Source organism: Pseudophryne corroboree, chromosome 4, assembly GCF_028390025.1.
Source record: "Pseudophryne corroboree isolate aPseCor3 chromosome 4, aPseCor3.hap2, whole genome shotgun sequence".
NCBI lineage: Eukaryota > Metazoa > Chordata > Amphibia > Anura > Myobatrachidae > Pseudophryne > Pseudophryne corroboree.
This window is the reverse complement of record NC_086447.1, coordinates 561560712-561575717: the sequence shown is the minus strand read 5'-3', so window position 1 is coordinate 561575717 and position 15006 is coordinate 561560712.

The following is a 15006-nucleotide window of genomic DNA, read 5'->3' as shown; positions in this document are numbered from 1 at the left end:
GAAGAGCGCTGCTGTCCACCACTACATATTAGAACCTAAGAACGACAGGTAAGCACAATTTACTGAATTTAATCATCTTTGCTGAATATCTCATTAAGAAACGTTTGGCCTAGGGGTGCAGTAAAAATATGAATATACCCTAGGGCACAGTGAATCAAGAAAGTTTGGGAACTCCTGATATAAAGTGATGTATTATCAGCTGACTTTGTATTGCTCTAAGCAGACACCAAAGAGGGAAGTACAGTATGCAGTGTACTTTTTTCTTTCATTTTTACCACTGGAAACAAAACCCACGTTGTGTCACAAGGTCAGAAAAACCACACACCCATTCATTCTAGCATGATCAAAATATTGGCAGCCCCACATTACGTCTTTCTGAATATAGCTTTAGGAAACTACAAAATGAACCCAGTCACTTAAGTGACATTAAGTTTAATGAAGATACATTTCAGGTTCATTGAGTTCAATGTTTGGGGGATATATATATATTTTTTTTTTACAACAGATTACACATTTGTGTTTAAGTGGAAATTCACAATTTGTCAATACTGTCTATGAATAAAATACCAGTGACCAAAAATTACCTTACAGTATTCTAATTAACACTTAAATTGCTGGGAGAAATCCCCCAGGAAGTCTAATTATATATAAAAATATGTTTGTTTGATGAATTATCACAAATGTATCCTTTCTGCAAAAATAAAAAAATAAAAACATTTGCACACATTATGTTAGTAACAATACGGTGTGATCTGAAATCTATCATAGGACTGGTGTCTGATTTGTAAATATAGAGTCACATCTCCAAATTAGCAGCTCTCATTTCTTGATCACTTACAATACACAGTATTCACAATATTTACAAGTTAGGTTATATCAGGAATCAACAAGGATCTAAAGCAGGCATGTCCAAACTGCTGGAGGGCCGCAGTTTGGACATGCCTGATCTAAAGGATCCAGTAGGGTCATTCTGGTTTGACGCTACTCACTATGAAGGTGCAGAGTCTGACATGGTGCATATCAGGAACCCTACAAGAAGGCTTGGGTTTTACACACCACATACTGTAGGTTGTGATCCCCAAAATGAGTACCAGTTGTGCCTGGCAGAAATAGGCTATTGGTAGTACCAGACAGAGATAATAGCAAGGCAAAATTCAGCATTACACCAGAAATGGATAATAGGCTCTATTGAGTGAAGCACAGGGAGCCAAAGGGGATGTACTAAAAGGAATGACACTCTGGTCTGCATAAATGAAATGCCAATTGACTATAATGGAAGCAGATTAAACTTTTATGTATATTTCAAAAATTCTTAAACCTATGCACTATGGGGGTAATTCAGACCTGATCGTAGCATGTGCAGAGAGAGTTAGATCTGGGTGGGGTGTGTTCAAACTGAAATCTAAATTGCAGCGTAAAAATAAAGCAGCCAGTATTTACCCTGCACAGAAAGAAAATAACCCACCTAAATCTAACTCTCTCTGCAAATGTTATATCTGCCACACCTGCAGTGCACATGGGCCCTCATTCCGAGTTGATCGCTCGCTAGCTGTTTTTAGCAGCAGTGCAAATGCTAAGCCACCGCCCTCTGGGAGTGTATCTTAGCTTAGCAGATGTGCGAACGAAAGATTAGCATAACTGCTCGAAAAATTTTTCAGGCCGTTTCTGAGTAGCTCCAAACCTACTCCTAGCTTGCGATCACTGCAGACAGTTTGGTTCCTGTTTTGACGTCACATACACGCCCTGCTTTCGGCCAGCCACTCCACCGTTTCTCCAGGCACGCCTGCGTGTTTTAGCACACTCCCGGAAAACGCCAAGTTACCACCCAGAAACACCCCTTTCCTGTCAATCACTCACCGATCAGCAGTGCGACTGAAAAGCGCCGCTCGGCCTTGTGTAAAACTGCATAGTCTTGTGTGAAAGTACTTCGCGCGTGCGCACTGCGGCCCATACGCATGCGCAGAAATGCAGATTTTTAGCCTGATCGCCGCGCTGCGACCGAAAGCAGCTAGCGATCAACTCGGAATTACCCCCATGGTTTTGCCCAACTGCTAACAAATTTACTGCTGCGATCAGGTCTGCATTACCCTCTATATATTCACCACACTTCTTCCTAAGGTGATGTCACATATTTTAGATCCAAAATGACGTGGAATGATGGCTGTTTACTATGGAATAACAGCTGTGTTATTCGCCAATAAAAAAAAATAGGATTTTAATTACCTACCGGTAAATCCTTTTCTCGTAGTCCGTAGAGGATACTGGGGTCCATTTAGTACCATGGGGGGTATAGACAGGTCCATTAGGAGCCATGGGCACTTTAAGAATTTGATAGTGTGGGCTGGCTCCTCCCTCTATGCCCCTCCTACCAGACTCAGTCTAGGAAACTGTGCCCGAGGAGATGGACATACTTCGAGAGAAGGATAGTGGTGAGATTCCGAACCAGCACACACAACAAGAGGAAATTCAAGCTAACCAAACTTGAAACAGGAACAGCAATGGCTGAACCAACATTACTTAACCAAGTAACAGTGCAGAAAGAACGAAGCACTGGGTGGGCGCCCACTATCCTCTACGGACTACGAGAAAAGGATTTACAGGCAGGTAATTAAAATCCTATTTTCTCTTACGTCCTAGAGGATACTGGGGTCCATTTAGTACCATGGGGATGTACCAAAGCTCCCAAACCGGGTGGGAGAGTGCTCAGGTTCCTGCAGAACTGATTGACCAAACTGAAGGTCCTCAGAGGCCAAAGTATCGAACTTGTAGAACTTAGCAAACGTGTTCGAACCTGACCAAGAAGCCGCTCGGCAGAGCTGTAATGCTGAGACACCCCGGGCGGCCGCCCAATAAGAACCCACCGACCTATTAGAGTGGTCCTGTACAGATTTTGGACACTGCAAACTTGTCGTGGAATAAGCATTCTAGATAGTAAGTCTAATCCAGCGTGCAATTGTCTGCTTTGAAGCGTCACACCCAGTCTTATTGGGATCATAAAGAACGAACAGCGAGTCTATCTTTCTGTGACGAGCTGTTCTGTTCACATACACCTTCAAAGCCCTCACAACATCCAAAGACCTTGAAGTAGCAGAGGTGTCGGAGACAACCGGAACCACAATAGGTTGGTTGATGTGAAATGCGGACACCACTTTAGGAAGAAATTGCTGACGAGTTCTGAGTTCAGCTCTGTCCTCATGGAAAATTAAATAGGGACTTTTTTGAGACAAAGCACCCCAGCTCCGACACACGTCTTGCTGAAGCCAAGGCCAACAGTGTGATGGTCTGCCACGTAAGATATTGTACATCCACCTCCTGTAAAGGCTCAACCAGTCCGACTGGAGGAACTGCAGCCCACATTGAGATCCCAAGGTGTCGTGGGAGGCACAAAGGGAGATTGGATGGGCAGAACACCTTTCAAGAACGTCTGGACCTCAGGGAAAGAAGCCAATTGTTTCTGAAAGTAAATGGACAAGGCCGAAATCTGGACTTTTATGGAGCCCAGACGCAGGCCAACATCCATGTCTGCCTGCAGAAAAAGCAGGAAACGTCCCAGATGAAATTCCACCGCAGACTAATTTTTGCTCTCACACCAAGAGACGTATTTCTTCCAAATACGATGGTAATGCTTAGACGTTACCCCCTTCCTGGCTTGGATCATAGCCAGTATAACCTTGTTAAGGATCCCACTCCTGGCTAGAATCAGCCATTCAACTTCCATGCCGTCAAACGTAGCCGCGGTAAGTCCTGATAGACGAACGGGCCCTGTGGCAGAAGATCCTTGCAAAGAGGTAGAGGCCACGGATCTTCGAGGAGCATTTCCAGAAAGTCCGCATACTAGGCCCTTCTTGTCCAGTCCAGAGCAATGAGAACTGTTTGAACCTTTTCCCTTTTTATTCGTTTTAGAATTCTTGGGATCAGAGGAAGTGGAGGAAACACGTACACCATCTGATAGACCCATGGAGTTGTCAGGGCATCTATCGCCACTGCCTGTGGGTCTCTCTACCTGGAACAATACCGCCTGAGCTTTTTGTTGAGATGAGAGGCCATCATGTCGATCTGTGGATATCCCCATCAACTTGTCAAGCATCTGAACACTTCCGGGTGAAGGCCCCACTCCCCCGGGTGCAGATTGTGTCTGCTGAGAGAGTCTTGCATGAAACCTTACGCTTTGAAGTGCCTCGTAAGAGGCCACCACATTCCCCAGATGGCGAATGCACAGATGCACCGACACCCTGGTTGGCTACAGGACATCCCAAACCATCGACTGGATTACCAATGCCTTTTCCAATGGAAGGAACACCTTTTGTGACTCTGTGTCCAGTATCATTCCCAGAAATGGGAGCCTCCGTGTTGGCTCTAGGTGAGATTTCAGAAGGTTCAGAATCCACCTGTGATCCTAGAGGAGTTTGGTTAAGAGAGCAATGCTGTCCATCAACCTTTCCCTGGACGGCGCTTTTATCAGGAGATTGTCCAGGTACAGAATTATGTTCACTCCCTGCTTGCGGAGTAGAAACATCTTCTCTGCCATCACCTTGGTGAACACCCTCGGTGCCGTGGTGAGACCAAATGGCAGGGCCTAAAGCTGGTAGTGACAGTCCTGCAGTGCAATCCAGAGATAAGCCTGATGAGGCGGCCAGATCGGAATATGAAGGTACGCATCCTTGATATCCAGAGACACTAGGAATTCCCCCTCCTCCAGACCTGAGATCACCGCTCTCAGAGTCTCCATCTTGAATTTGAACACTCGTAAGTATGGGTTCAAAGACTTGAGATCCAGGATTGGTCTTACTGAACCGTCCGGCTTCGGTACTATGAACAAGTTGGATTAGTACCCCTTGTTTAGTAGATGAGGTGGAACTGGAACAATGACCTGAGTCTGTACCAGTTTTTAAATGGCATGCTGTAAAGTTATACTTGCCTTCTATGAAACTGGCAAGCCTGATTTGAAGAATCTGTGAGGTGTGAGCTTTTGGAACTCCAGTCTGTAGCCCTGGGAGATCTATGACCCAAGGATCCGGGCACGAATTTGACCAGACCTGATTGAAGAATTGTAGTCGGGCTCCCACCTGACAGCCTTCCAGGCATTGCGGTCCACCATCATGCTGAAGTCTTTGAGGAAGCCGAGCCTGAGCTCTGTTCCTGAGCACCTGCTGTTGCTGGTTTGCGTGGTTGACCTCTTACGCCACTGGAGGACATAGAAGCACCTCTGGTTTTGCCCTTGAACTTGGCCATCCGAAAGGAATGTAACTTAGAAGCTGAATAAGTCTTCTTGGTAGGGGGGCTGCGGAAGGAAGATACGTAGACTTACCTGCAGTAGCTATGGAGATCCATTTGTCTAATTCATCTCCAAACAAAGCCTCTCCTGTGAATGGTAGGCCTTTCACGCCTTTTCTGGAGTCCGCGTCAGCAGTCCACTGGCGTAGCTACAAGCACCTGCGTGCCGGCACTGCCATAGCGGTGGTGGGTGCGTTAAGCATGCCTATTTCCTTTATGTTTTTCACCATAAAGTTCACAGAGTTCTGTATATGCTGCAGGAGTAAGAAACATCCCCCCCTAGATAAGAAATCTAACCCCTCAATTAGGTTACCTGACCATTTAGCAATGGCTTTAGTGATTCACGCGCATGCAGTATTGGGTCTTTGGGCCACCCCAGCAGCTGTGTACAATGATTTGAGTGTAGTCTCAATTTTACGACCAGCCGTGTCTTTCAGGGAGGCTGCACCAGGAACTGATGCGTCCACTATCGGTGGATTTTCCCATTTTTTCCTATCCTCCAGAGGAAAAGGAAAATATGAGAGTAACCTTTTAGGGATCTGAAACTTCCAATCAGTATTAACCCACGGTTCTTCAAACAGGGTATTCAATTCTTTTGACACAGGAAAAGTAACTGAGGATTTTTTACATTAAAATAAGATTCCTCACCTCCTCTGACACCTTATCAGGAATATGCAGAACATCTCTGATAGCCTCTACAAGAGCCTCTATTCCCTGTGACAGAGCTGTATCTTCCCCCTCTGAGTCCACCTCCCCCATGTCTGACCTGTCAGCGTCAGAGTCAGACTGCGGCATATGGACCAGAGATCGCTTTTGCGGACAAATGGGTGGGGACTGAGATGCTGTTTTGGGGACCGAGTCTCTGTTCATAAACTCATCCACGGTCTGTTTTAAGTATTGCATCTCTTTCTCATTGCGGGACAATTTTGTAGAAAGAGTTGAGATCATTCCCTTAAGAGAATTAACCCATTCCGGTCCAGCCCCGCTAGTCTGTGAACCCTGAGTACCCAGTAGTGAGCCCCCTGGTGAAAAGGAACACTCTGTGGTACAAGAGACACACTCTTTGCCTGACATAATGTAAATGTGACAGCACACACACACACACACACACACACACACACACACGCACACTCACACACACACACACACACACACACACACACACACACACACACACACACACACACACACAAGGTTAAGCACAATTAACCCACAAAGAGCCCTTCAGGGACACACAGAGTTGTTTGGAGCCTCACCGCGCCCTTATCGCTAATGCCAAGCTTAGCCGGGTCGCAGACTAAGCACCCCATTAGGGGACTTAGTACACTAATAGTCGCTCCCCCCCTGCTATGACCCCCTGGTACTGTTGAGGTAATCTGGAGTCACACCGGAGGAGCTGCGCGTCCCTGTCCTGTCAGCGTCTGTGTCCACTGCAGAGGGAAAATGGCACTGGTGAGCTACTGGATCCTCTCATAGTGAAGCCCCGCCCCTTCAATGGCGCACGGTCTTCCCGCTTTTTTATACTGGCTGAGGAATCTGGTGCTTAAAATGGAGAGAACCGTTTAAGGCTGTTGTGCCAGTATGGGTACTGTGTACAGTGTATGGGGACGCAGTTGTGTACTGTGTCCGGAGACGCATTCCGCCCTGAGTAGAAGCCGTGCATCTCCGTACCCTTATGCTGCCCCGCTAGCTGTCACGCCGGCTCAGTACTCACCACTCTTCATTCTTCTGGCTCTGTTAGGAGTGGCGGCGTGCTGCGGGAATGTACGCTCGCCGTGGTGGGGCTTGCGAGTAGTTCCCTCAGGAGCTTAGTGTCCTGTCAGCGGGGAATGGGACCATTAACCCTTCAAGAGGTTGGGCCATTTTCCACCCTAAGTCCCACGAAGCAGGCAGGCTGGTGCCAACCAGCCCTGCCTGAAAATAACAAACATAGAAAATAAATGCAGAAAACTCTTCAGGAGCTTCCTTCAGCGTGACTGGCTCCTCCAGGCACATTTTCTAAACTGAGTCTGGTAGGAGGAGCATAGAGGGAGGAGCCAGTCCTCACTATCAAATTCTTAAAGTGCCCATGGCTCCTAGTGGACCTGTTTATACCCCCCATGGCAGAGCCGGCCCTAGCCAATCTGATGCCCTAGGCAAGATTCTGTCTGGTACCCCCCCCCAAGAGATAGTGGGTGACTCGGAGAGGGAGACAGTGTGTGTGTGACAGGGAGATAGAGGGTGACTAGGGAGGCAGAGGTAACGGGGTGATAATGGGTGACTTGAGAGGGATGGAGATAATGGGTGGCAGGAAGACATACATAGTAACATACATAGTATTTGAGGTTGAATAGAGGCAAATTGCCCATCGTGTTCAACCTTTTTTAAGCTGTGATGATTCTACATACTTGCTGAATAATGTTTTATGACTAGTTAGCTACTATAACTCATGGTACCCCCAGATTAACCATGTTGATATTTTAAGTATTATACCCTTGGATAGCTTTTTCATTCAGAAATGTATCCATTCCTTTTTTAAATCCAACTACAGAGTCCGCCATTACCACCTTCCCTGGCAGGGAATTCCTCATCCTAATTGCCCTAATAGTGAAGAACCCTGGCCCTCATTCCGAGTTGATCGGTCGCAAGGCGAATTTAGCAGAGTTACACACGCTAAGCCGCCGCCTACTGGGAGTGTATCTTAGCATCTTAAAATTGCGACCGATGTATTCGCAATATTGCGCTCACAAACTACTTAGCAGTTTCTGAGTAGCTCCAGACTTACTCTGCCTGTGCGATCAGTTCAGTGCTTGTCGTTCCTGGTTTGACGTCACAAACACACCCAGCGTTCGCCCAACCACTCCCCCGTTTCTCCGGCCACTCCTGCGTTTTTTCCGGAAACGGTAGCGTTTTCAGCCACACTCCCATAAAACGGCCTGTTTCCGCCCAGTAACACCCATTTCCTGTCAATCACATTACGATCGCCGGAGCGATGAAAAAGCCGTGAGTAAAAATACTATCTTCATAGCAAAGATACTTGGCGCAGTCGCAGTGCGAATATTGCGCATGCGCACTAAGCGGAATTTCACTGCGATGCGATGAAAAATACCGAGCGAACGACTCGGAATGAGGGCCCCTATCCTCTGTTGCATTCGGAACTTTCTCTCCTCCAGTCGCAGCAAGTGCCCACGTGTCCTAAATGTGTTCTTTTAATAAATAGTTCCTCTGATAACTCTTTGTGATGTCCCTTTACATATTTGAAGATATTAATAATCTTAGGCGCCTCTTTTCTAGTGTATACATAGTCAGCCTAGTAAGTCTTTCCTTATAGTCCAGTCCTTCTAGGCCTTTATTCAATTTAGTAGCTCGCTTTTGAACACTTTCGAGTTCACTGATGTCTTTTTTATACAATGGTGCCCAAAACTGAACACAAATATTCCAGGTGCGGACGTACCAATGCCTTATACAGCAGCATGATTACATCCGAGTCCCTTGTCTCAATTCCCTTTGTTATGCACGCTAGCGCCTTACTTACCTTCTTTACGGCGTTTTGACATTGTATATGGTTTTTAAGCCTATTATCAATGAATACCCCCAAATCTTTTTCCAATTCTGTTTCCCCTAGGCGTTCCCCATTTAATATGTAGGATGCAAGTTTGTTTTTAGTCCCAAAATGCATAACCTTGCATTTGTCTGTATTGAACCTCATTTTCCATTTAGACGCCCAGAGTTCAAGTTTAGATAGATCATTCTGCAAGGACTCCACATCCAATTCTCAATTAATTACCTTACACAGTTTAGTATCATCTGCAAAGATTGACACTGTGCTTTCCAGGCCTATTTCTAGGTCATTGATAAATATGTTGAACAGTAGTGGTCTGAGTACGGACCCTTGTGGTATTCCGCTGACTACTGGGGACCAGGTTGAGGACTTCCCGTTGACCACTACTCACTGTACCCTGCTATCCAACCAGCTGCTTATCCATGTGCAAATAGTTTTTCCTAGGCCAAGCTCCTTTAATTTGATAATCAGTCTCCTGTGAGGAACTGTATCGAAGGCTTTTGCAAAATCTAGGAAGAAAGGGGTGATCTGTTTCAGTTCCTGCGCCGACTCCCCTATAACCAGAAGGATGAGGTCGAAACTGCACTTATTCAGCACGGCCAGTTTCGACCTCATCCTTCTGGTTATAGAGGAGTCAGCGCGGGAACTGAAACAGATCAAAACCAGCATCGCTACATTTGAAACAACCCATATGGAGACCCTCAAAAATTACCAGCAAACAAACTGGTTGGAGAAATTAACGGAACAGATGGATGCTTATAAACGAAATGTAGTCAAATTTAAGAAGGAGAAACTGGCTACTGTTCAACGAGATTACCTGGAGAGCAAGGTTTACTCCTTGGTCCAGAACTCTGGAGCCATGAATCGTCAAAGGTTTAGAGATGGGAGAAGGAATTACAGAGTAGCAGACAGAGATACTTCAAGTGCAGAATATACCACCCAAAGTGAATCAGGGGCATCAGTTTCTAGCAAACCTCCTTTATGGGTCCGCACCCACGCTCAGCGCGGTGGGCCTCCAAAGGCCGCACAAGGAGGGGGGGGGGGGCAGTGGCAAAAAGACCTCAAAGAAAGGATCAAAAGGGAGGAAATAACAACAGTCTTTAACCTGTCGGATCGGACGCTTACACAACACGAAATGTCCGTCCTTAATAGTGATGAGCGGGTTCGGTTCCTCGGAAACCGAACCCCCCCGAACTTCACCCATTTTACACGGGTCCGAGGCATACTCAGATTCTCCAGTATGGCTCGGTTAATCCGAGCGCGCCCGAACGTCATCATCCCGCTGTCGGATTCTTGCGAGATTCGGATTCTATATAAGCAGCCGCGCGTCGCCGCCATTTTCACTCGTGCGTTGGAAATGTTAGGGAGAGGACGTGGCTGGCATCCTCTCCGTTTATTAATAATATTTGTGCTGCTTATTGCTTAATTGTGGGGACTGGGGAGCAGCTGTATTATATAGGAGGAGTACAGTGCAGAGTTTTGCTGACCAGTGACCACCAGTATACGTTGTCTGCCTGAAAAACACTCCATATCTGTGCTCAGTGTGCTGCATATATCTGTGCTCACACTGCTTAATTGTGGGGACTGGGGAGCAGCTGTATTATATAGGAGGAGTACAGTGCAGAGTTTTGCTGACCAGTGACCACCAGTATACGTTGTCTGCCTGAAAAACACTACATATCTGTGCTCAGTGTGCTGCATATATCTGTACTCACACTGCTTAATTGTGGGGACTGGGGAGCAGCTGTATTATATAGGAGGAGTACAGTGCAGAGTTTTGCTGACCAGTGACCACCAGTATACGTTGTCTGCCTGAAAAACACTCCATATCTGTGCTCAGTGTGCTGCATATATCTGTGCTCACACTGCTTAATTGTGGGGACTGGGGAGCAGCTGTATTATATAGGAGGAGTACAGTGCAGAGTTTTGCTGACCAGTGACCACCAGTATACGTTGTCTTCCTGAAAAACACTCCATATCTGTGCTCAGTGTGCTGCATATATCTGTGCTCATATTGCTTTATTGTGGGCACTGGGGACCACCAGTATATTATATAGGAGGAGTACAGTGCAGAGTTTTGCTGACCAGTAACCACCAGTATACGTTGTCTGCCTGAAAAACACTCCATATCTGTGCTCAGTGTGCTGCATATATCTGTGCTCACACTGCTTTATTGTGGGCACTGGGGACCACCAGTATATTATATAGGAGGAGTACAGTGCAGAGTTTTGCTGACCAGTGACCACCAGTATACGTTGTCTTCCTGAAAAACACTCCATATCTGTGCTCAGTGTGCTGCATATATCTGTGCTCACACTGCTTTATTGTGGGCACTGGGGACCACCAGTATATTATATAGGAGGAGTACAGTGCAGAGTTTTGCTGACCAGTGACCACCAGTATACGTTGTCTGCCTGAAAAACACTCCATATCTGTGCTCAGTGTGCTGCATATATCTGTGCTCACACTGCTTTATTGTGGGCACTGGGGACCACCAGTATATTATAAAGGAGGAGTACAGTGCAGAGTTTTGCTGACAGTGACCACCAGTATATATAGCAGTACGGTACGGAAGGCCACTGCTCTACCTACCTCTGTGTCGTCAAGTATACTATCCATCCATACCTGTGGTGCATTTCAGTTGTGCGCAGTATATATAGTAGTAGGCTATTGCTATTGATACTGGCATATAATTCCACACATTAGAAAATGGAGAACAAAAATGTGGAGGTTAAAATAGGGAAAGATCAAGATCCACTTCCACCTCGTGCTGAAGCTGCTGCCACTAGTCATGGCCGAGACGATGAAATGCCATCAACGTCGTCTGCCAAGGCCGATGCCCAATGTCATAGTAGAGAGCATGTAAAATCCAAAAAACAAAAGTTCAGTAAAATGACCCAAAAATCAAAATTGAAAGCGTCTGATGAGAAGCGTAAACTTGCCAATATGCCATTTACGGCACGGAGTGGCAAGGAACGGCTGAGGCCCTGGCCTATGTTTATGGCTAGTGGTTCAGATTCACATGAGGATGGAAGCACTCATCCTCTCGCTAGAAAACTGCAGTGCCACTCCTAGATGGGCCAGGTGTTTGTGTCGGCCACTTGTGTCGCTTAGCTTAGTCACACAGCGACCTTGGTGCGTCTCTTTTTTTCTTTGCATCATGTGCTGATTGGGGACAATTTTTTTGAAGCGCCATCCTGCCTGACACTGCAGTGCCACTCCTAGATGAACCAGGTGTTTGTGTCGGCCACTTGAGTCGCTTAGCTTAGTCACACAGCGACCTTGGTGCGCCTCTTTTTTTCTTTGCATCATGTGCTGTTTGGGGACAATTTTTTTGAAGTGCCATCCTGCCTGACACTGCAGTGCCACTCCTAGATGGGCCAGGTGTTTGTGTCGGCCACTTGTGTCGCTTAGCTTAGTCACACAGCGACCTTGGTGTGCCTCTTTTTTTCTTTGCATCATGTGCTGTTTGGGGACAATTTTTTTGAAGTGCAATCCTGTCTGACACTGCAGTGCCACTCCTAGATGGGCCAGGTGTTTGTGTCGGCCACTTGTGTCGCTTAGCTTAGTCACACAGCAACCTTGGTGCGCCTCTTTTTTTCTTTGCATCATGTGCTGTTTGGGGACAATTTTTTTGAAGTGCCATCCTGCCTGACACTGCAGTGCCACTCCTAGATGGGCCAGGTGTTTGTGTTGGCCACTTGAGTCGCTTAGCTTAGTCACACAGCGACCTTGGTGCGCCTCTTTTTTTCTTTGCATCATGTGCTGTTTGGGGACAATTTTTTTGAAGTGCCATCCTGCCTGACACTGCAGTGCCACTCCTAGATGGGCCAGGTGTTTGTGTCGGCCACTTGTGTCGCTTAGCTTAGTCACACAGCGACCTTGGTGTGCCTCTTTTTTTCTTTGCATCATGTGCTGTTTGGGGACAATTTTTTTGAAGTGCCATCCTGCCTGACACTGCAGTGCCACTCCTAGATGGGCCAGGTGTTTGTGTCGGCCACTTGTGTCGCTTAGCTTAGTCATCCAGCGACCTCGTGCAAATTTTAGGACTAAAAATAATATTGTGAGGTGTGAGGTGTTCAGAATAGATTGAAAATAAGTGGAAATTATGGTTATTGAGGTTAATAATACTATGGGATCAAAATGACCCCCAAATTCTATGATTTAAGCTGTTTTTGAGGGTTTTTTGTAAAAAAAACACCTGAATCCAAAACACACCCAAATCCGACAAAAAATTTTCAGGGAGGTTTTGCCAAAACGCGTCCGAATCAAAACACGGCCGCGGACCCGAATCCAAAACCAAAACACAAAACCCGAAAAATTTCCGGTGCACATCACTAGACTCCTTAATAAAGGACTGTCTTTCATACCGACCGCCCAGTTCGATGTTCTCAAATGGCAGGTGGACCTACATCGCTTCTCTAGACAACGTAGAGTAAAATAATTTTTTGACAAACAACCGCCTCAACAGATGTCCTGCAAACCCTATGTCCCTGCACAGATTAAAGCTAAATCTAAATTTGACCCCTCTTCCAATAATCTTTAATTGAAATGTTACACAAGAACTTTGGACCAGAAGGTCCTCAACCATGTCAAAAGCTTTAGCTCCATACACAGCAACATCAGCATGGAAGAACACACCGCATTGAATAATCGGCGTTCATACATAGATATAGTAATCCGTGCAGCGGACAAGGGAGGAGGAATTGTACTCAATTTAACTGACTATAAAAAGGAAGTTTATTCCCAACTAGATGATCCCTGTGTGTATAGGAAATTAGAGCAAGATCCAACACCACAATTTAAGATAGAGCTGGATAACATTCTGATGCAAGCCCATAGGGATGGCATAATTTCGGAACCAGTTTTTAGTAATTTGAAACAGGAGCACCCTATTGCCCCTGTTCTATATACCATCCCAAAATACATAAAAATGTGACCAATCCCCTGGGCAGGCCAATCATCGCCGCAAGAGACTCCCTGTGTTACAAAATTTCACAATACCTTGACGTATTTCTGCAACCAGTGGTACAAAAGCAACCAATGTACCTTAAAGACACTACTACGCTCCTTAGGAAATTACATCAGTTATCTCCCCTCCATTTGGGATGTGTACTTTGTACAATGCATGTGGTATCACTTTATACCAATATTTTGCACGACGAAGGACTGATGGCCACAAGGGAGTTACTCTTAGGGGACAGTGAATACCAAGGACCCGATATCAATTTTTTCGTTCAATTGTTGGATTTAACTTTGAAACGCAATTATTTACTTTTCGATGGCCAGTGGTACATACAGCTGAGGGGCTGTGCTATGGGGTCTTGTGTGGCCCCTACCTTCGCCAATACCTTTATGTTTGCGAAGGAGGGTCAGTTGCTATTTGAGTATCCAGCATTTGCACAAGGGATCATTTGGATTACACGTTATATAGACGACTTGTTCCTCATCTGGCAGGGACCCAAGGAAAGTCTGGAACTGGCAATACTGGAGATTAATTCCAGGGATGAAAACATTAAGTTCACTTACACTATCAGTGACTCCAGTGTCAACTTTCTAGACGTCAAAGTGTCCCTAGTGGATAATGTATTGTCCACAGATCGCAATACTTATCTGCATGCCTCCAGCCAACACCCGCCAGCAAGTATAGGGGGGATCCCATACTCTCAGTTCCTAAGAGCTTGTCGAATAACTGACACACAACAGAAAGCTGAGTTAGCCATTAACGAGATGATAACATTGTTCTTCACAAGAGGTTACAATCATGACAGTCTGATCTGAGCAAAAGCGAAGGCCTTGGCAATACCAAGATCACAACTAATGGATTCGTCGGCCAAAAACAAAGTTACTGCAAAGAAATTGCCCTTTGTCCAGCAATATCATAACAACAGTAAATTTATCGCTAAAACAGCTAAAGATCTCTGGCCAGTGGTCACACTGTATCCAGACCTTAAGGGTTTCAGGGACTTTGGGATCATGCCATGCTTCTTGAGAAGCAAGAATCTTAAGGACCTATTAGTAGTTAATGACATTACTCGCCTCCAGCCTCCACCTAAGTCCAATTTTCTGTCTCGTAAACCAGGTTGCTACAAGTGCACCAGGTGCACAACTTGTCGCTATCTGGAGCCCGGTCCAGCCTTCTGTCACCCCCATACAGGGAGGAGAATCAACATTAAACATGTTCTTACCTG